The sequence below is a fragment of the Anabrus simplex genome, chromosome 1 (genome assembly GCF_040414725.1).
Source record: "Anabrus simplex isolate iqAnaSimp1 chromosome 1, ASM4041472v1, whole genome shotgun sequence".
NCBI classification, from domain to species: domain Eukaryota; kingdom Metazoa; phylum Arthropoda; class Insecta; order Orthoptera; family Tettigoniidae; genus Anabrus; species Anabrus simplex.
This window is the reverse complement of record NC_090265.1, coordinates 597,181,783-597,205,521: the sequence shown is the minus strand read 5'-3', so window position 1 is coordinate 597,205,521 and position 23,739 is coordinate 597,181,783.

The window sequence follows — 23,739 nt, the reverse complement described above, 5'->3', positions numbered from 1 at the left end:
AGTGTGATTAACTGCCACCCCCGGAGGCCCGAGTGCGATTCCCGGCTCTGCCACGAAATTTTTGAAAAGTGGTACGAGGGCTGGAACGAGGTCCACTCAGCTTCGGGAGGTCAACTGAGTAGAGGTGGGTTCGATTCCCACCTCAGCCATCCTGGAAGTGGTTTTCCGCGGTTTCCCACTTCTCCTCCAGGCAAATGCCGGGATGGTTCCTAACTTAAGGCCACGGTCGCTTCCTTCCCTCTTCCTTGTCTATCCCTTCCACTCTTCCCTTCCCCCACCAAGGCCCCTGTTCAGCATAGCAGGTGAGGCCTTCTGGGCGCTATACTGGTCCTCCTCCCCAGTTGTATCCTGGACCCAATGTCTCACGCTCCAGGACACTGCCCTTAAGGCGGTAGAAATGGGATCCATTGCTGAGTATGAGGGAAACACCAACCCTGGAGGGTAAACAGATTAAGAAAGAAAGAAAGAAAGAAAGAAAGAAAGAAAGAAACACCGAGCTCGATAGCTGCAGTCGCTTAAGTGCGACCGGTATCCAGTATTCGGGAGATAGTAGGTTCGAACCCCACTGTCGGCAGTCCTGAAAATGGTTTTCCGTGGTTTCCCATTTTCACACCAGGCAAATGCTGGGGCTGTACCTTAATTAAGGCCACGGCCGCTTCCTTCCAACTCCTAGTCCTTTCCCGTCCCATCGTCGCCATAAGACCTATGTGTGTCGTGCGACGTAAAGCAACTAGCAAAAAAAAAAAAAAAAAAAAGAAAAAAGAAATAAAGAAAGAAGAAATTTCATCTTTCGATATCAATTCTTGTAATGTTTTTTCTCGTATTTTTTGGTATTTTTGTTGTTGTTATTGTTAATTTGTAGTTTATTTTAAAATTTTTCTTCGTTGTCATGTTTCTGAAGGCCCTATGTAACCATTGTCACCGGAATATTTCCCAGTAACAATGCATTTAATAATAATAATAATAATAATAATAATAATAATAATAAGAATAAGAATAATAATAATAATAATAATAATAATAATAATAATAATAATAATAATAATAATAATAATAGGTTTGAAGATATCTGGAAGAGAGAAAGAAAAATGATCAGAAACATTCTAGGTCCAAATGTAAAAATGGGAAGGCTAGACTAAAATGTAAACAAGGTAAGAAAATGGATGAAAACATACTGGCGGATAGTGAAGGCAGAGAAGGGTAAAAAAATACTGCAGAGATTTTCAAATTGGCCCATAGTTGGCCGAAACGAAAACAAATAATAATAATAATAATAATAATAATAATAATAATAATAATAATAATAATAATAATAATAATAATAATAATAATAATAATATAGGCTCTGTGGTCAAGTAGGAAGCCGACAACTCGAACCCCTTTTTACCATTTCCTGTACCATATGATGCTCTCGTTGAGTTGGCGGACATTCATTGACAGAATATAAAACGCACGACCACCTCCATGTCCGAAGTGCTGTCACATTTTGACGCCCCATAGTACCTGTACTGTGCATTTATTGAGAACATTTTCCCATTATTTAAAACATTATTATATTCCAAGTCTTGAAATAGGATCCGTTTTTGCGGTATTACTGTATTTCTGTATATTGCACCTCATATGGCATACGTTAAAAGCTCATTTCAAAATCAAAGTCTTAATTGTAATCAGGTGATTCTAAGATTGACAGTAGGATGTCTTCATGGCCATACGATGTTACGCAGTGGGAAAGGGCAGTGTACTCCATTTCTGAGCTGTTGCCAAATTCAGATCTAAAGGTAATTTATCTCCTGTGATTCTGATGAGTGAAAAGGGGAAACTACGAAAGAGGAAATGAATTAGAGCTTTCTATTCGTCTTTGGTGGTCTTTTACTGGAGGCTAAAATTCCTTGGGTAGCAGCACGGACAGCAAATTAAATAATTCCGTAGGGACGGGACGGAGAAATATTAACACGACATTGGAGTGGCCCATGTCTATTGAGATTCACAACAGTTAAAGGATACTTAGAGGTGATAGCATTTTATAGAGAGAACTGTTTAGGATATTCATTACATGGGTACTCTGACTTGTCTAATGATATTTAGATGACTTCCGGGGTCTGACCAGTCTCTCTAATCGTTATTTTTGGCAGTAAATTCTCTACAATTCCGTAATAATCTTGTATTCTGAATATTATCCTTTTCCTTCCCGAATACTTCTATTCACTTTTTTTCTTTAAAAACACCTTTTTGGGGTAAGTACAATGTCTAGAAAAAGTAAAGAAGTATTTCTTGTAATTATTTTTACCATACCTTTATTGGAAAGGAACTAGCAATTTTGTGGTGTTAGGTGTTTATTGATCAAGTTTTCCCATTATTTGACCCGAAATGCTGACAGAAGAAAATAATTCAAATGGCTCCTAAATAATTACTGGAGAGAATACCGAATAATAACACATTATATTGCTGACAGTTTTTAACATTACTGGAGTAATTTACGTGAAAGTTATTCGCTTAAATGTTGCATGTAATCTAATTTCAGAAGGTCATTTATCAACATTACATGTGATTGTGAAACATGTTAAATAAACTGTTTTACTTCACGAGGTACAGAGTTACAGTAAACTTTACACAAGGAGGTTTAGTTCTGATTTTGCGTTCACAAATTCTAAGCCAACCAATAACAGCACGGAAAGGAGAGGAACACACTCTCGGAGACCGACATAATCATTGCAGTCCGGGTTTACGCTGCAATAAACCACATCAGTGACTGAACAAATCGCTAGAAATCGATATCTCTAGTCTCTACGTAAAGCAACAACAAGACGTAAATTTCTAGGGGGAAAAGTAATTTTGTGCCACTTTCCGGCCAAACGTGGAAGTAGCACGATATGCCGCATGTTGCTGCTCATTTTTAAATGAAGCAATTAAAAGGAGGAGACGAAGCACGGGCGAGCCATATGGCGACATGTGTGTCGTGTCACAGAGTGTGCCCGCCTCGTCTTATGATACATCTTGTGGTGAAGGCTTTATTCAGTAAAGAGGAAGTGTTCTTCGGCTCGCGCTTCACATCTGAGAATTGGGGGACGAACCTGCTTTCTCTTCCTGTTTAGAACCACTGTATTTTGCGGCGAAGTTCTCCATTTCATCTAAATTGCTACTTTCCTGACTTGATTGTCCCCTAACTGCATATTAATGTGAACTGTTCGAAATACATTTTTAATTTTTATTTTGGAGGGAACACTTTGGTGGTGACTGTGACTTTAAAGGCAAAAGCAGCATGATAATCAGAAAGGAAGTCATTGTAATGAAATTTTAACCTATAATAAAAGATTTATTGCAGCTAAATAGCCATACATTAGTGAAAGGTGTTATAACAATCTAGCACTTGTACCATTGGTCGCATAGTCTCTGATTGATCTAGTCCTCTTATTGCACAATTCTAACTGACATCGTTCACATAACTGTTCACATAATGTACACTGGCATGAGTTTTCCGGTCCGTGGTATGTTGGGTTTTCGCAAATGGCATGGTGGAATCCATGTACTGCGAGTCTTGTAAGCACGTGCCTCGTCTCAAAATTTGCTGCAGTCCATGTACGATCGATCATGGCCCCAGTTCCATAGAATTCCGTGGGTACTTCTTCTCTTTTCCTAGTTAGTGTTCTTAGTAAGTTCTCCGATGTCATTGTATTGGGTCCTTAAATCCTCTATGAGGAAATTTTCCCACGTAAGAAGATAGACTAATCTGAATCTTGTTGTTTTTACCACTCCGATTGCTCTTTTGATGTATGTTGCTTTAACTCTTTCCAGACTTGCTAAGTTCTTTTCATTCAGGTGTGTCCATATAATTTCAATACCATATGTGAGTATTGGGACGATTTTCGATTTGAAGAACGCCATTTCTGTATATAGATTTAGTGATCTGATGAAGCTTATTTCGTTTATCGCTCTAATGGCTTTCTTAACAGATAATACTGGCTTTCTGAACACAAGTAGGTGGGATAAGGACGTATTCAATTCGGCGATGTTTTAACCTTTTCACTCGCAGGTATCTTTCATGCCTATACATGTCCCTTCTCAGATTTTTTTGGATATTTTGATACTAGCTGAAATAGGCTAATATTTATTTTATATTTACAAAGTTGTATGACAAACATGAAATTAAAACCGTGTCTTAATATTTTCATCGACATTTCACGACTTGTAATAAATTTTCATGCACGGGTGTAAACCATATGAACAGGCTGATCTTCCGCTTCCTCCTCCCCTTTCTCTCCACCTCCGTATAAATCACTCCTACTGTCACTTTACGCAGAACCATTCACTATCTTTACTATCCTCGTAATGGACCCATCTTCATTAGAATTGTGCGTAATCGCCAGTATACCGTTTCGGAAATGAAGTCTTTTCAGAACAACACGGAGTGATAGGCCGCACAAGCTATTTCCGACTCTTGCCTCGGAATATCCCCACGATGATTGCTCAGGACTCGGGTGTCCGTGTTGGGTAGGCAATAAAATGTTGTGTGTCCAATCCAACTGTTGCATGATGCCAGTCAACATTCCCTACGGGTATAGTGACATCATGTAGGTTTTACTGATAGGCAAAACATTATGCTGAATGGACTTCCCAAAATTATATAGAGTCCATTTTATGGACGAATGCCGCTTATGCCTGAACCCAGACGATTACAGATAACGTATCTCCACCCCTCGAACACTGTACCATGCTTGTGTAGCAAGGAAATGGCTGGCTCATTGATGTTCTGGGACAGAATTGCACAGGATCAGCGTACACCTCTCGTTATTGTTCAGGGCACACTCCAAAGTACAGGGTTGCCATTATCCAACCAATAATGGCAGTGTGTCGCCAGAATTTTGGAGAAGAATACTTGCTAACTTGAATTCCCATTGTGAAAATGAGTACTTATTGCTGGTACATTACTTCGTCGTACAGGTTTCACCGGAATTAAGTGGCCTGCAGCTTCCCAGACTTGAACCCCGTGAATATGAATGGAATAAGCTTGAAATAAGCTCATTTATGAACGTCCTAACCAACCACGTAATCTTCACAGTATTGGAGATTCAACAATCATTTATCGTAGAAATTGGAACAAGAATGGCTTGGTGACTTAAAGGACGGCATGCTGGTTGGATTCAGCAATGCATCCAAGAGAATGGACCTTCTACCAAATATGAACGTTGCCAAGACTGATGTGAAAATATACAACTAAGAAACAATGGTGTAATCTCGTATAGAAATGCTAACGTTTATGATTTGTTAAGCAAGAATGAGTGTAAATTTATTATATGAATGTATTCATTCCGATGGCAGGAACTAGGTCTGTATAGTTCATACGTGATGCACAAAATTCATATATATGTATGTAGGCCTATGTATGTTTGTATGTATGTAATCGAATCCGTGGATGAATGATTAGTGTTGCGGTTTCGGTTAATGGTCCTGAGTTCAACTTCCCATCGGGCCAGGGATTTTAGCTGAACCTGATTAATTCCTTAGGGTTTGAGATTGGATGCTTGTGTTCATATTAATAAACACAATTTTATATAAACACACAACTACGGTAACCCACAACAGTGTATACATTCCTTTACGTAGGATTGGTCGATGACCTACCCATTTAAACAACAATCATCAGTCTGAATTCGAAAATATAATTATGTATCATTCTACCAGGCTCACTGGTATGTATACACTAACCGATTCCTATAAGTCATATTTTCGCACCATTCACTATATGAACTGGCAGCTTAAAGAATAGTTTTATTAGCATCATTCCTACCTCAGTCACTTTCATTGTCAAAGATCAGAGTCAGACAGACAGGTCGATGAAACGAACAAACTGGTTCTTGTCTGTATAATACCTTGTGGAAATTAGCACGTAAGCGCCGACTACTCATACAATGAGTCCATTCACACGACAACTGGCATATTTGCGAACAATTCTGAGATAAAATTATAATTCACCTCGAAGGGAAGTTATTCTTAACCGCTGGCAGACATTCATTGTAATATAGTCCTGCTGCAAGGCTTTGTTGGATGTTTTTAACTCTAATTACCCGTACAAAGTACAGTACAATGTAAAGCATTTTCTCTTCACTACGGACGGAGTAAGCATTTACATGTAAATGAGTTGCACTGTTTTCTTTAAGTCAGTGAGGAATTCAGGAAGCTAAGATCCTCATCTCAAAGGCGTGTAACGAAAACAGAATTTCCATTTTAATGCCTCCAGTGCACTAATTATATTAACTTTCTTTAATCTACAGATGGGTAATGGTAAGTCGGTTGGTGACATTTTAGTACTGTATGTCGTTGAAATCATCCTCTAATATCAAATCTAGATAAGTGACTCTGAAAGGGTGGGCTCAAAAATTGCCCCACAGGGCCACAAAAAAAAAACACTAAAGAAAATAAATAAATAAATACACAGTTGTAGCCCTTCAGGCAAGCAACTCAATGCTGAAAACATCCTAGTGATATGAGCTACGATTTTTTGGTAAATAAAATGTAATATGAGAATATATTCTTTATTTATTCCTAAAAATGAAAATAATTTCCTTAATCATCGTTATCCGGTCGATTAGACTAGCAGTTTGCCTTTTCTACTACTAGGAGCGCTAATGTGAGTCAATGCATTGTTTCATTTAAGCAAAACTACTAGCACACAGTTTCACTTAAGCCCTTATAACTACATTCGGTGTGGATATTTTTCAAAAAATCAATGAATGTCTGAGAGTATTGAAGCAAAGAACACATTACAGAAAACGGAGCGAGTTGGCCGTGAGGTTAGGAGCGCGCAGCCGTGAGCTCGCATTCGGGAGATAGTGGGTTCGAACCCCACTCTCGGCAGCCCTGAAGATTGTTTTCCGTGGTTTCCCAGTTTCACCAGGCAAATTCTGGGGCTGTACTTTAATTAAGGCCACAGCCGCTTTCTGCCCATTCCTAGGCCGTTCCTGTCCCATCGTCGCCATAAGACCTATCTGTGTCGGTGCGACGTAAAGCAAATAGCAAATAAAAAACCTCATTACAGGTTAATTTGGCTAGGATTTGAATAGAAAAAGAATACGAGTAAAGAAACAAGCTATTTTAGGCTTTTTGCGAAATTGCATTTAGTCCGGAAGTGATTTTCGAAATGTGTTTTTTAACCCATTAATGCATAAAGTTAATTCGTTGTGTTTTATTTCAATTTAGCTACACATTTGCAGAAACAGGTTCCAACAATCAGAATGTTCATACAAGTGATAGTTTTATTTACACAGGCCGTCCGATATATCGGTCGCTATGCTTTCAGGTCAGTACAACAACACTCAGCATTATATTGTGCAATAATGTTGCCAGCTAGGTAGTGTTAGAGAGTTGGATCACCTTATCCAATTTACACTGTAAGGTAGATTTACAATTTCCACTAAAGACTTATCACAATACTGTATACGCTATTTACGTTTATGTATTTACTGATTATGATATCTACAGAAGCATTTCAGGTGAAGTCCAAACTGGTCAAGCTGATCCACTCTTCGAATGCCGCTATAGGATATCAACAACTTTCATTGTGGTATAGATATTTTGCATTTTTAAAAATGCTGAACCACCTTGATCCTCTATCTCTGTTTGTAGTTCGTACCAGCAGTGACAAGACTGTTGTCATTCCAGTGCACCAGCAATGCATCACCAAAATTCTTGCAGTTGTATGATCCCGTTCTTCTTTTTTCCTGTCTGCTTTTCTTGAAATGTCCATGTTGCACTTATTCCCTTTGAATCCAGACGTATTACCCATTTCAGGAATGTAAATGAATTGTCAAAGTATATTGTAGGCCCCCTTTTTGATTCAGTTCCAGTTGCATCAATAAGAGGTAGGACTACACTTTCTCCAAGTCCAAATACTGTTAGCCATTCATTTTACATTGCTGTATACACTTGGAAAAGTGGAAAGATATCCTATAATCACTGGCAGAGAAAGAAGTCTAGTGGAATTTCACAATTTTGAGTATCATCTGATGTGGGAGTGGGATGGGGGTGGAAGGAGAAGACACGAAAACAGGCAGTCACTACTTGAGATGTAGATTGTGATCTTGTACACTTTGAGGTTGCTTCTTTTGTGATACAATTCCACCTACTAATGCTTTGAATTTTCTATCAGGGTTATCGGAAACAGGGGTACTGGCCCAATCTTATGTATGACTCTCTCTTTCTTCGTATGACAGCTTCCTTTTGAACGGTTTTCTGGTTTATTAGTTCCACCTGTAAACTTTCAGTGATTCATTGACTACCACTGGACCTAGACTTCCTTCTTTTATATTTTGTTGACGTAATTTGACCTTCACATATACTCAGAAGTAAGTTTCTAGCAAGGAAATTTAGATTACCTCATACTCATCTGTCATTATCATCAACCGTTTCACAACCGTCATCAGAAGGTTTGATGTGCTGCTCCTCTCCAAGCGTCGGTTCTTCCTCCAAAACTTCCAATATTTCACTCACCATCAAACTAGTAAGGGAATACAATAATGTCTGAGACAGTAGGTCTCCCTGTGCATAGCATCCGATTTTCAGGACAGCTATATTTACAAGCCTCTGTCACGTCAATAGTAAGACATAATTTACATTTTTGTGTGTCGGTAGACTCATAGGAGTGTCATCAATATCGTCCATACCAAAGTTTATAATCATTGGAAATATTTGTTAATTCATAAATACAACTGTTGTAGAAAACTCTGTACTATCTTGCCGCCATGCTCGCAGTAAGTGTGATTCAACAATGAATAGTAAGGATAAAGAATTATTTATTCTTGGTTCTTGTTAGCTACAGCCTTTCTGAAGCACAATAAAGTATCGCGGGCTTAAAACCATGCATAAATATCACACAATTTTATTTTTTATGACTATGCACTAATGGGTTAAGTCCCTTATTAGCCCTTCAACTTTCAGCACAATTGAGGACATTGCTTTATTTTACTTTTTCGTGGTATAGGCTCTTCTACTTTGTCTGCTGGGAAATGGTTTCAACATTAAAAGTAGGCATTAGCTTTAGAGAACTACAAAGAAGTAATGCAAGTCGAAAAAATGTACGTTGAAAAATTAATAATTCATATTATTTGTTTCATCGTTCCACTAACTACATTTGTATGATTTTCAGAAACGCGGAGGTGCCGGAATATTGTCCCACAGGCATTTTTTACGTACCAGTAAATCTACCGACACGAGGCTGACTTGAAAAATTGCAATGATATATCGTCGTTGCCGGGACAAAAACCTCCTATGTGAAAATATTTTTGGAGATATACTGACCCGCAGCACATACATTAGGAAGTGCGAGAATGCCTTGACAATATTCACACAATATTGCACCTTAGATGACAGAACCTTACCGGCCAAAGTTCTAAGCTAAAATATTTCACATAGGAGGTTTTGTCCCGGCAGTGACGATATACTCTCGGGATTTAAATTATTGTTGCATTCCAGTGGTGGTTGCATAATTTTGTACGATATATTCAATACAGAAAGGGATCCGGGGCAAATTCTTAGTCTGCAGGAAAACATATCGTCCGTTTCTTATTTTAAAGGTATTCAGTGCTGAAAATCCCTGTTCACACAGGTACGTTGTTGTAAACTGAAGTAAGTATAGATGAATGTTGACATGTTTCTCAAGTGTTCTAGTGGTTTACATACTTACTCTAGTGTTCTGATCTTCTGTAATAGAACGGCTCCCTATTGACCCAAATAATTCTAAAGCAGGTCGAATTTGCCGTAATATTTCACAATGTGAAGGAATGTGCCGCTAACCAAAATGATCTGAAGCCTTCTGATATTGATATAAATGACAAAGTTAATCTCCGTACCGGCCATGAAGACCCTAGAAACTAATGGATTTTGCAATCCAAAAGCGTGGCACTAAATGTGGTAGATTGGTTAGTGCCATTGTCATCAGGAACTAACATAAGTGGCTCTTAGTGGAGTCAAGTGTATTAGGATTTTTTGTCGTAGGACTACGTCTTTGCGATGACATGGCTTCGGAGATCGATATGTATTTCTTCCTCTGCCTTGCTTGGAGTCAGTAATCTACCTCTCTCTGAGCGTCATAAGAGGCGAGTAACGAGGGGCTATCAACTTGTGAGAGTGGTGTAGTAACCAAGGGGCTCCTAGCTGAGTCTGACATTGCTTGCACTTACTTATATCACACTCCTCGCTTTTCTATTTCCTGCCTGACCTCACTTGTTATCTTCGGATGCCGATGGTATTAGGTTTGCGAGGCCTAGAGAGTATTTTATTTTCACGACTTTCTTGGCCTTTCTCTTTCGTTTACGACTCCTCTCATTTCTTGATGTGTCAACTCTATTTCATTTCCCTCTGAATAATATTAAGACGGTTACTCATTTGTGCTTCCTCTTAAAACGATCATTACCACCACAACGACCACCTTATTCGTTATAAACTGTTATGCCTTTCCCAGCGTTCAACCTGCAAGTCACTATGTCCGAACAAACGCTTCCACTGCCATCTATTTGTGACACTGTCAGATTCTTCTCCTTCAAATCCGTTAAACACTGCATCAAACCATAATCTCCTAAATCTCCCTCTGCTTCTCTTACCATCAAATGCCGAGCACGTTATTCTCTTAGCACTGAAGCCTGTTAGTTTTTTTAAATTGCAAATATCCTCCTCGCACATTACCACCTAAATCAATCAATCATTCAATCAATCAATCAATCAATCAATCAATCAATCAATCAATCAATCAATCAATCAATCAATGATCTGCATTTAAGGCTGTGGCTCAGGTGGCAGATTCCCTATCTGTTGTTTACCACATATTTACATTTATTTACAATTGCTTACTTAGCTTTTTCTTAAATATTTTCAACGAACTTGGAAATGTATCGTACATTTCCTTCGATAATTTAATAATAATTTCGTGTGGCTATTTCTAGCTGAGTGCAGCCCTTGTAAGGCAGAACCTCCGATGAGGGTGGGCGGCATCTGCCATGTGTAGGTAACTGCGTGTTATTGTGGTGGAGGATAGTGTTATGTGTGGTGTGTGAGTTGCAGGGATGTTGGGGACAGCACGAACATCCAGCCTCCGAGCCACTGGAATTAACCAATGAAGGTTAAAATCCCCGACCCAGCCGGGAATCGAACACGGGACCCTCTGAACCGAAGGCCAGTACGCTGACCATTCAGCCAACGAGTCGGACATTTCCCTCGATGATTTATTCCAATCCCTTACTCCTCGTCCTATAAATGAACATTTTCCCCAATCTGCCCTCTTGAATTCCAACTTTTGTAATCTTTTATGATCTTTCCTACTTTAGAAGCCAACGGCCGTAGCCGTGTTGAAACACCGGATCCCGTGAGATCTCCGAAGTTAAGCAACATTGGGCGTGGTCAGGAGTTGGATGGGTTGCCACGCGCTGTTGGTGGGAGGTAAGGAAATGGAGGAGCGGAAAGGAACTGGCCATCCTACCGCACGTAAACTCCGGCTCAGGAACACCTCTGCGGAGGTTCGGGCAGAATAACCCTTACCTACCTACTGTTGAAAGTCCATACAAGCTTATTATTCTTCTATTTATGTCATTCCACGCCAACTCATCACTGACAGCTCTAAACATACCACATAGTCGAGCAGCTCGTCTCCTTACTACCAAGTCTTCCCAGCCCAAAGTTTGCAACATTTTAGTAAAAGGATTCCATTGTCGGAAACCACCCAGAACAATATTTTCCAGGTTCGTATGAGAAATCATTCTCGTTACTTTCAATTGTATTACTTTCAGCTTATACATAGGATGTCATGGGTCTTCTGAAATCTCTCTATTAAATATAAATATAAATAATAATGACTAATGGAATTTGGGAGCCATAAATATACAAATAAATAATTCTTAAACTTTGCCGGCTGTTGAAACTCATCTTCAGGGTCGTTGCCTTGTGACAAGGAGATCAGAATCACTTGATACCTAAAAAATTAATATTGGAAAAGGAGTCCATCTGGTAATTTCCCCCACCCATCGAAATTAAACAGAATATATATTAATCTCATACAATATACTTAGTCAATTAAACCTGTATTTACCTAGAAATCCGAGCAGAGCTCGTCGTGATACACCCTTGAACATATATAACAAAATAAAGAGAATATTGATATAAATAATAAATGTCTTAATTTATGAAATAACTTTCTCTCAATAACTGGTACTCAGTTTATTCCGCAACGCAAAATATTCACACGCAGTCATGACTCATTTTTCAAGAATGGACTCCACTTTGCTGATGGCGTTGGTATAGTTTGAAAAGGCCCAACACGTTACCTTACGTAGACTCTCCGTAGAATTATATATGGCTAACATTCATAACCATAGAATGTTGTTACACTCCAGCATCTTTCTCCCTGGTTCCTTCAACAGCAGATCTCGAACTCCCAACATGGCATGGGACATCTTCCCACAACTCGTACAAAACACCTCTCCGATTACCACCAGTATCACATCTGCACACTGCAAGCTGCAACTTCCAACTCTCGACGCGTGCTTGCACCACACTAGCCCAAGCCAACACAACAGCATCTTAAAATAGCCCAGTTCCTGGAATTTTCCACCTCAGCTCCGTCAACACGTAAACCCCCGCTCGGAGACTCGTCACGTACACAACCGGGAGATAAACTGAGTGATCGAAACACACTAGTCCCAAATAAAATATAGAGAGTATCCATAATAACGAGAGTTCCAAAAAGAGTTACTAAGCCGCGACGGCTAAATACACACATAAATGAAATATACACATGAATAAATAATAATAATAATAATAATAATAATAATAATAATAATAATAATAATAATAATAATAATAATAATAATAATAATAATAATAATAATAATAATAATAATAATAATGACAATAATAATAATAATAATAATAATAATAATATCTCACCGGGGTTTGTCAGGTTACAATACTCCCCCTTTGTTTTCCAACAGATGCAAATGTTGGCAAAACAACACAAATCAGGTGGCTGATGGCCCAAGGACAGCTCCTCAAACTACCCATCAAAAATACAATATACATCATTAGGGATCCCGATGGTATCTCTTCAAATTGAACACATTATAAGTTCCAATACATTTCCTATTAGCATCAATTAAGGAATATGCACACCTCCCTATCCTTCTCGCAACAATAAAAGGACCCGTAAACAATTGAAAAAACTTAGACATGGTCTTATCCTCAGCGTTAGATGGGTGAGGCACTCGCAACAATACTTCATCTCCTACCTCTAAACTATCAGAGCACCTATTCTGAACTATCCTAGCACGTTTCTGACCAGACTTAACCAGCTTCTCCCTAGCAAGCTGTACAAATAGATCCTGAGGAACCTCTTCCACGCTCTCCAACCTCAATATCTTGGCCAACTCAAAATCAGGCTTTCTCCCAAAGTGCACCTCAATGGGTGTAAGACCAGTACTCTCATGTCTTGTGACACTGAGCCAATTTTCCATCCTACTTAAATGTTCATACCAAGAGCTATGATTATGACTTACATAGGTCCTAAACATCCGTCCAAGTTCCCTCATGACTCTCTCAGACATGTTTCCACAAGGAAACCTTATAGACGAATATGTTACCTGAATACCTCTGTCCTGTAGAGTCTTCTTCCAGATGTTCGAAGTGAACTGTGAGCCGTGATCGGATAGGATCCTCCTAGAGTTACCGAATTCCTCTGTGTCCGGCCCTAGTGCAATAGATAGGGCTCAAATAAGCCCTGATGACGACGTCTTGGTTCCGAAAGGAATTCTGGTGAATTGAAACAACCTGTTCTTATAGAGAAAAGCAGTAAAAGGCCGGTCCTCCACCCGTAATGGTACCTGCCAGAAACTACTACGCAAGTCAACCGCAGTAAACCAATGACAACCTTCAAATCTCTGAACTAAACTCTCAGTATTCTCAGGCCTCTGCTGATCCTCAGCTATCCGACGGTTCATAAGCCTAGCATCTAAACACAGTCTCACAGACCCATCCTTCTTGCCAATAACAACCAAAGGATTAACGTACTTGCTACAGGAAGGCTCAATAATCTTACCTGTAAGCATATTATGTATCACTTCCTTTACCGCCTGAGCATGAGCATGAGGAATCGGATATCTAGGACTATTAAAACTAGACCTATCTAAAATATCAAATGAGTGTTCGTACACAGTAGTACACCCTAATTCACCAGAGAACACCTCCTTGTTCTCCATCAAAACATTCAAAAGTTCCCTCTTCTGCTGCTCCTCCAGGCATGTCTGTCGCACCGCTTTCTCCACCTCACTGACCAAATCCTGACTTTCCGATACCATACTGTCATTAATTCTGATACTTGCATTATTAACTTTAACATCGACTTCATCCTCAACAATTTCCTCAATAACCTGAATATGACTACAATGAAGCACAAAACTACTCCTATCCACCTGATAATTAAACTTAATCGGTTTACGTTCTTCACCAACAAGAAATTTCAAAACAGCAGTATCATAGTCAATCACACACTTGGTTTCAGATAGCCAGTCATTCCCCAGTATAACGGAATATACCAGATTAGGCACAACAAGACAACATTGCAACATGGTCTGACCACCAACCTCAATAGGAACAATAACCTGACTACGAATACGATTACTCTTAGCACCAGCTGCTGTGATAATAAATGTGTTCCTCACAGGAATCTCCTCAATAATCTCACCTCTGCGACGAGCTTCCTCACAAAATTTAAAATTTACACAAGACTTATGACTCCCCGAGTCTACAAGCAATTTCTCCTTCACACCCCATATGGTAGCCTCCATAGCTGGGTTGATCAATAATTCAGACGAACCACCTTCCTTAGCACTATCCTGGTCACACAACAAATCCTTACCAACATCAATCTCAAAAGCCTCCCTGATAACATGGATTTGCACATCAAGTGGGGATCTCCTAACGGACCTATTTAGGACATCCCGTTGGAGTTTAAATTCTGATTCTGCTGATTACCACTATTATTACCTCTCTCATCCCTTCTCCCCCTATCATTCAAATCCCTAGACTGATTACTAGAATTAAAATTCCTACTATCTTGATTCCTGAAATTAATCCTGGTTTCTTCCTGCCTATTCCCATTACCCTGATCCCTTCTGCTATAGTCATTCCCATTCCTACGATTACTTTCAAATGCTACTCCTCTCCTGTGATTATTTTCCCCCACACTCCTATGTCCTACCTGCCTACCCAAAGAATCGAAACGTTGCAACAGCCCTTCCATTCCCTTAATGGTCTTAACCTGCTGGATGCACATGGCCAACTGAATATCTTCATTAAAATGTCTAGCCATCCTACTAACAATATCCTGCTCTGGCAAACTCTCTTCTAAGTTCTGACTAATAGCCACGTGCACAAGAAAATACTCCGTACGAGAAATACCCTCATTACCCTTATACTTCCCAGCCATAATCCTATCTCTTTCCCTACCCTGAATCTCCTCATCCCAAAACTTATCCATAAACAACTCCCTGAATCCCCTTAAACCCTTAATATGACCTCTATAAACATCATACCAACTCCTAGCTTCACCCGTAAACGCACTTGCTAACATATCATCTACCAAGTCCCACTCTAACACACCTTCTTCCAAGCTCCTAGTAAAACGTTTCTCCACTACCTTGAGAAATTCCAGAGGGTTAAACTGCTTACCATTAAACTTAGACAGCTCAATTTCCTTAATAATATGCCTTTGTATGCTAGAACTCTGAACATCACCTGAGGACCTGACTGATTGAATCTTTTCGTCAACCCTCTGTAATACATCTGCCTTCCATACATCAATATGACTAGCGTTCTCTCTGACCTGATGTTCAATTACACCTTGTTTACTTATCACATTGTGAATACTGTTAAAGTTATCTAAAATTTTATCCTGACATTTAGAATTATTTTCAACAAGTTTAGCTTCAAGATTATTAGCAACGTTACAAATTACTCGGTTAAATTCACTTTTATTTGATTCAGATATACCCCTAATTTCTTCAATTTGCCTATCATGCTCAGACAATTTACCATTAATTTCTACACATTGATAGTTTAATTCCTTCCTCATCTCCATAATACCTGAATCGACTTTCTCACTTAACCTCTTTACTTGATTATCCATCCTATCACTAATTTCCTGAACTTGTTTTTCAATTTTAGCAACATTAATTTCCATTTTCTGATTATTATCCTCAAGTTTACTTTCAAGTTTCTGTGTTAACTCATCATTCTGCTCTCTAAGTTTACTTTCAAGTTTATTAGTAAATTCACTCAAAATATGAACTAATTGGTCTAGCTGCTGGTCACTATTATCGCTACTCTGCTCCGATAGAGATGATGAAGCATTGTCCCCGGTTACCATCGAATCTAACACAACATTTAAATTATTATCGCCCATTGTGGCTTCACTCTCTGAATTAATCATGTCAACGGTATAGTTTGCTCCCCCTGTACTACAATTAATATGCACTTTCCTTTCCACACTCCTATTTCTTAATTTTAACAGATTAATATTTTCTCTCGTCCAACTCATCACCTTGCGTTACCCACATACGCAAAATTTCCACAAGACATATTATACACTCCACAGCGAACAAGAAATCTCCACAACAACTGTACATATCATGAAATCTGAGAGCAACTATACCATTTCTGTGTGCATACCCTATCGTGACTCAGATCAGTCTTGCCCCACGTTGCTAGCGACATTGAAATCTCTCTATTAAATATAAATATAAATAATAATGACTAATGGAATTTGGGAGCCATAAATATACAAATAAATAATTCTTAAACTTTGCCGGCTGTTGAAACTCATCTTCAGGGTCATTGCCTTGTGACAAGGAGATCTGAATCACTTGATACCTAAAAAATTAATATTGGAAAAGGAGTCCATATGGTAATTTCCCCCACCCATCGAAATTAAACAGAATATATATTAATCTCATACAATATACTTAGTCAATTAAACCTGTATTTACCTAGAAATCCGAGCAGAGCTCGTCGTGATACACCCTTGAACATATATAACAAAATAAAGAGAATATTGATATAAATAATAAATGTCTTAATTTATGAAATAACTCTCTCTCAATAACTGGTACTCAGTTTATTCCGCAACGCAAAATATTCACACGCAGTCATGACTCATTTTTCAAGAATGGACTCCACTTTGCTGATGGCGTTGGTATAGTTTGAAAAGGCCCAACACGTTACCTTACGTAGACTCTCCGTAGAATTATATATGGCTAACATTCATAACCATAGAATGTTGTTACACTCCAGCATCTTTCTCCCTGGTTCCTTCAACAGCAGATCTCGAACTCCCAACATGGCATGGGACATCTTCCCACAACTCGTACAAAACACCTCTCCGATTACCACCAGTATCACATCTGCACACTGCAAGCTGCAACTTCCAACTCTCGACGCGTGCTTGCACCACACTAGCCCAAGCCAACACAACAGCATCTTAAAATAGCCCAGTTCCTGGAATTTTCCACCTCAGCTCCGTCAACACGTAAACCCCCGCTCGGAGACTCGTCACGTACACAACCGGGAGATAAACTGAGTGATCGAAACACACTAGTCCCAAATAAAATATAGAGAGTATCCATAATAACGAGAGTTCCAAAAAGAGTTACTAAGCCGCGACGGCTAAATACACACATAAATGAAATATACACATGAATAAATAATAATAATAATAATAATAATAATAATAATAATAATAATAATAATAATAATAATAATAATAATGACAATAATAATAATAATAATAATATCTGACCGGGGTTTGTCAGGTTACACTTCTCAGCTTACATTTCCGTACAATCGCTCTTAATATAAGAGTGATGTAAGCACAGTTTCCTCCGCATACTAATTTCCATTTTACAAAATACCGTTGACAGCAAGTGCGAGCTCAATAAGTTAGCGTTAATGCACTTTGATTCAATGTCAGTTAATATTCTACCAACGTGGCAGAATATCGTCGTTGCCGGGACAAAACCTCCCATGTGATAATATTTTTGTAGGTATACTGACCCGCAGCACATACATTATGAAGAGCGAGATTCACACAATATTGCACCTTAGATGACAGAACCTTACCGGCCAAAGTTCTAAGCTAAAATATTTCACATAGGAGGTTTTGTCCCGGCAACGACGATGTGCATCCCCGGTATTTAACCCGATGAATGCTACGCCTGCCTATAGACGGTCCACGAGAACTCAAAATAATATTGAACATGAGAGTAGGATTTTCCATTTGCATTTAGATATATAAAGAACCAACTTTTATACACATTTTAAACGAATAACCCCACTGATACGTTAAAAATTGAGGCTTCTACAAACTTTTTTACATACGAATGAAAAAATTCAGCACTGAAGTACCAAACAGTCAACTGCTAACTCAGCACTTAAAAGGTTAAATTATCCACGTGTTCTACTTTTGAGTTACCAACCTAGCATTCAGTCCTCTTACATTTCTTTCCAACCGACATCTCATCAGTTTCGGAAATGACAAACATACTCACTGCATCTTTTCTTACATAACACAAGTTTTTAAAATTTTCATTCACTTTCAAATAAATGTTGTCTCAAATTTACTGCTCACAAGAATTTTAAAAGGCCATAAACAGCATTTTATATTAATAACGAATCTTTATGTGAGGAATACTAAAAACTCCTTCTGCCGTGCCAACGCCAGAATAGATTAGTCGTAGCTGAAGGTTCAACGAAGGTCGGAACCGAGAATGTTTGTTGTGAAGTTAAATATTTAAATTCGTGTTGATTATTATAGCAATAACCTCACAAGCACCTGAATAGAAAATTAGTTATTTGGTTATATTATTAAGTAATGCAAGCTTCATACTCCACGAATGATAGACGTATCTGAGTAATGTTTGCGAATACCTTAAATTATGAAACTTAAGAGTGCCTCATGAATTGACTTTTAACATAATTTTCTTCTGCTTCTTCCATTACATCGCGATGGTCACGTATTTTAGATATATCTGGGTAACGCAATTTTCCTCCATTTATTCAAGTATTCGGGAAATATGATTTGTGAAGAAATGCTTTGCACAACATATTTTCTAAAGAAGTGCGAAGCCGAAGGGAGGATTCAAAAGGAATAGAAAATTAGTCTACAGCCATTTGAACAAAGATTTGATAAAGAGGCTTGCATATTGTTTCTTATGGAATGTTGCATTATTTGGTACAGGGACTTGGAGTCTGAAAAAAGAGAATGAAAGAAGGCTAGAAAGAAGGAACTGGATTGGGCATTGCTTGAGTAGAGCTTGTTTGTTGAAAAAAATATTGTTGAAGGAATGGTACACGATACAAGAGGAGGGGGAAGGTTTCAGTTGTAGGACAAAATCAAGAGTAGGAGGGCTTAAGTGACAATGAACGGGAAAGAAGATTATCCCCTGATAATGCCTGGCTTCGAGCAGAAATACCTGAATGATGATTATTATTATCTAATACAAGGATTGATTGATTTAAGGTAGTATCCTAGTAGGACCACAGTTCGATCGCTGATGGTGGCACCGTAACTACACAAACTATTAGACAGGCTACCATGCACCAACAGGCCAACATGCTGTTGACCAAAATGTTCCAAGTTTTCACATACGAGTAATTAATTTCCGTGTCCAGGTCAAATTTCTTTTCCAAAATTCAGCAATCGAAAGAACCTTTTCATTTGCCTCTAAGGGATCATGATTTGTACAGCGTTTCCTGAGATTCTAGCAGACCAGGTGTTGTCTCCACATTCGTACTCAGCACCGTTTTCTTCCGCAACCAGCTGCGTTTCTAAAGTTTCGTCTTGCACCTCGAAAGGCTGGTTCAAAGTCTTTTAAAGATTCTCTGGATGTTGTAAGGGAGATCTCTTCGAGAAGCTACCTCTTCCTTCACTTCTTCAGCACTTCCACACTCTTAACACTGAAATTAATTTAACAAACAAACGCTACAAAGAATTCGAGTACGAGAATGAGTGCTATCATTTATCTCGAACTAACAGATGTAGCCGGGCGAATCTGTACTGAAACGGCGGTTGGACTAGCCCAATCGGTGTATCCCTTCACCTGTTGATATATTTAAACACTAGTGATAACTTGTACAGATATTGATGAGCTATAAATTATCAAAACTATTATGTAAATAAGGCATTCATGACCTAAAAATCTTTCAGACATGCCCTAAAATGACAAATTGCGACCTAAAAATAAAAAAATTTATTCTAAATTTGCCTAACAGGAAAATAAGTTTTTAAACTTTTATTATTTAGACAAATAACTAATAAGTGTGACACTCATGACTGAATTGAAGAAGCAACGCCACTCTGGTGTACTGCATTATTATTTAATTTTTTATCAATTTTATTTAAATTATTGCACAGAAATTTTTGAACAGATCTGGTTTCCAGCAGTTATTTCTAGTTAGTTGTTACTGTTTCAATTTTGATACGAAATTTGCTTTGTTTTTGGCATAATGCACTCTGAATTTAGTAGACCATCCTTTGTGTTGATGAATGAACTGATATAGAGTTTGATACCGTTTACTGGCTCACTAGCCACCAGCGGGAACATTCGGAGAGTAATGTAACAAATAATCCGAATACGGGAATGAGTGTTATCATATATCTCGAATTATGAGGTGTAGGCGGACGAATCTATACTGAAATGGTGGTTGGACTGGCCCATTAACATAAGGTTGGACATTAAAATGGGAATAATGATTAGATAGAGAAAATATTAAAATAATTTCAATGAAAAGGATATTAATAACAATAATATGTTAGACAAATATGAAATATCTATGGAAGTAAAAATAAAAGAACAGGATGACAACATTATTTAGAGTACCATCTCAGCCCGGTCTTTATCTTAGAACTTGAGCCCTTAAATGTTAATTTTTTTCCAACTACAGTGGGAAAAAATATCAACTAAAATGCGGTTAAGAGATAAAACTACAAAGAAACATACCATAACAAATATGTCGTAAAATATTCAATTTATCATAAAACATGTAAACATTAACACAGCTATATTTCTTTGCTACCAGAAAGACAGACAAAATTTCTTCAAAATCCTAGCCCCAGTGATAACATATATGAAGTAGCGGAAAAACGACGACCACAACAACAAAAACAACAATAACACACAGTAATAATTTTCAGTAAATGAATTCACTGCTTATAACAGTCTAGTATTTGAATAAACAAAAATGTACCGTGCAAGTCGTATAGTTCATTGGTCTATCGCGACGATCTATTCAAGTACATGGTGTGCAGATACAGTAGAGTCAGGTGGTCAGCGTTACGACATCGTGAATCATATTGCTTGGATTTCATGGCTGGGTCCACTGTCCCTGATATCAGTTAGTTCCTCTGTCAGTCTCACGCGGCTATATGAACCCTTTATCCTTCAGCGTATAATTAAAAACAAAACAAAACAAAACAAAACAAAACAAAACAAAACAAAACAAAACAAAACAAAACAAAACAAAACAAAACAAAACAAAACAAAACAAAACAAAACAAAACAAAACAAAACAAAACAAAACAAAACAAAACAAAACAAAACAAAACAAAACAAAACAAAACAAAACAAAACAAAACAAAACAAAACTGAATGAGATGAAAAGAAACGAAACATAACAAACTGAAAACAAAACAAAACAAAACGAATCGAAACAAAAACGAATCAAAACAAAACGAAACAAAGCAACAAAAACCAAACGGGACGAAATGAAACTAATCGAAACAAACGAAACTAAACAAAACAAAAAGTAAAATAAAACAAAACGGGACGAAATGAAACTAATCGAAACAAACGAAACTAAACAAAACAAAACGAAATGAAATGAAACGATTCGGAACAAACGAAACTAAACAAGACGAAACAAAAAGTAAAATAAAACAAAACGAAATGAAATGAAACGATTCGGAACAAAACAGAATAAAGCAAAACAAAACAAAAGAAAAGGCTTGGGGTGTCCAGAAGGCTGTGTACATTGCGTGGGCTGGGGGATCGAAAACCTGGGTCTTCAGGTAAGAGGCACATAATTTCGATGACCCTAGGCCAAGTGATTAAATGCAAATTCATGTCCTTGTGTTCCTCGAGATGGTACAGCTCCTTTAAAGCATAGAGTACCTCCAAGAGGGACGAGCTTCATGCACCATCTTAACTGCATACCAGCCCTGTCTGTCAATTTTAAATCTCTCTGACAAGGCTGAGAATCGAGCTCGAGCCTCCGAAACCAGCTGTTAAAATCATTAATCATTGCAGCTCGGAGGTCGACACCAAGAAGCTGGCAAAGTGCTAGCAAGAGTGAGATGGGATGGCTGTTCATATATTATCAGTTTGAAAGTCATAATGCACTGATCTGCAAATACCGATAATATTAGTGATTTTGCAGCCATTAATTAGCCTACTTGTAGCGCCGCATATAATTCTGTAGTCACTCTCTGTGGCACGCAAAATGTCAATTACTCCTCGCATCCAGAACGCACACGAGATTATCTGAAAAACGAAAAACCATCGGACTTGACTTAATCGTGGCGTGCTATTTGTCATATGAGATTATACAAGAAATATGGTGCATCGAGATTATAGAGAATGTCATTTGTACTTTCGCCAAATGTGGACACTAATTAAATATTACTACGGCTGTTGTCGTGGTTAGGAGAGTGAGATATACAACAATCAACTGGAAACAAAGTGCACAGTTATTGTTGAAACCCTCCCTACACAGAGTAGTCTTTCAAAGTTGACAAATTGCGGTGATATAAATTGCCTCCTAGAGTGATGTTTACGTTTTTATAGGTATGTAAATTGCCTCCCATTTGCCTATGATATCGAATCTTGAAATATGCCAGAGGCTGCATCACGCATGGTACTACTTGGTAATCCGCCGAAATCCATCGTGCCGGGCGATGTTTCATATTTCATGTTTATCACTTTATTGAAGTTTTTAAATAATACTAACACCGATATGTCATGAAGCCTTGGCAAAGGGAATAAATCTGTATCGCGCAAAGAATTATATTAAAATAATACAAGAACCGATTACACCGCTTGAATTTTTAAACAATGTGTTTTCAATCCCTGTATATTTTAAAAAAGGTTGTATTAGTTTAATATTTGAGATAGTGGGTTCGAACCCCAATGTCGGCAGCCCTGAAAATGGTTTTCCGTGGTTTCCCATTTCACACCTTAATTAAGGCTACGGCCGCTTCCTTCCCAGTCCTAGCCTTTTCCTATCCCATCTCTGTCGGTGCGACGTAAAGCAAATAGCAAAAAAAAGTTTAGTGTTTGAAATACAGTTTAAATTTATGAAGTATGATATTTAACCATGTTTTTAACCCTACTAGAAATTTGTTTGAATTATGCAGCTAAGCTTCTACTTATGACTGTCCTAAGCCTGCAAATGGGAAGGAAAATGCTTTTACTGTAAAGGGAAGCACTTTCGCTCACCTAGGTAAAGAGGCTTCAATTTCCGAGCCGTATCCCTTACAAACGGGAGACAGTTTACTTCTGTTTTTGACCTGGAGAGGCAATTGAATGTCTTAGGACAAACTGATACAAGGAGTAGGTACGGAAGCCTAGTCAGATTTGTAGGTTTAATCGAGGCTGGTTTTAATCTAAGGTAAAATCCACTTTAACCCAGAAAAACTTGAAAAAACATTTCATTGGT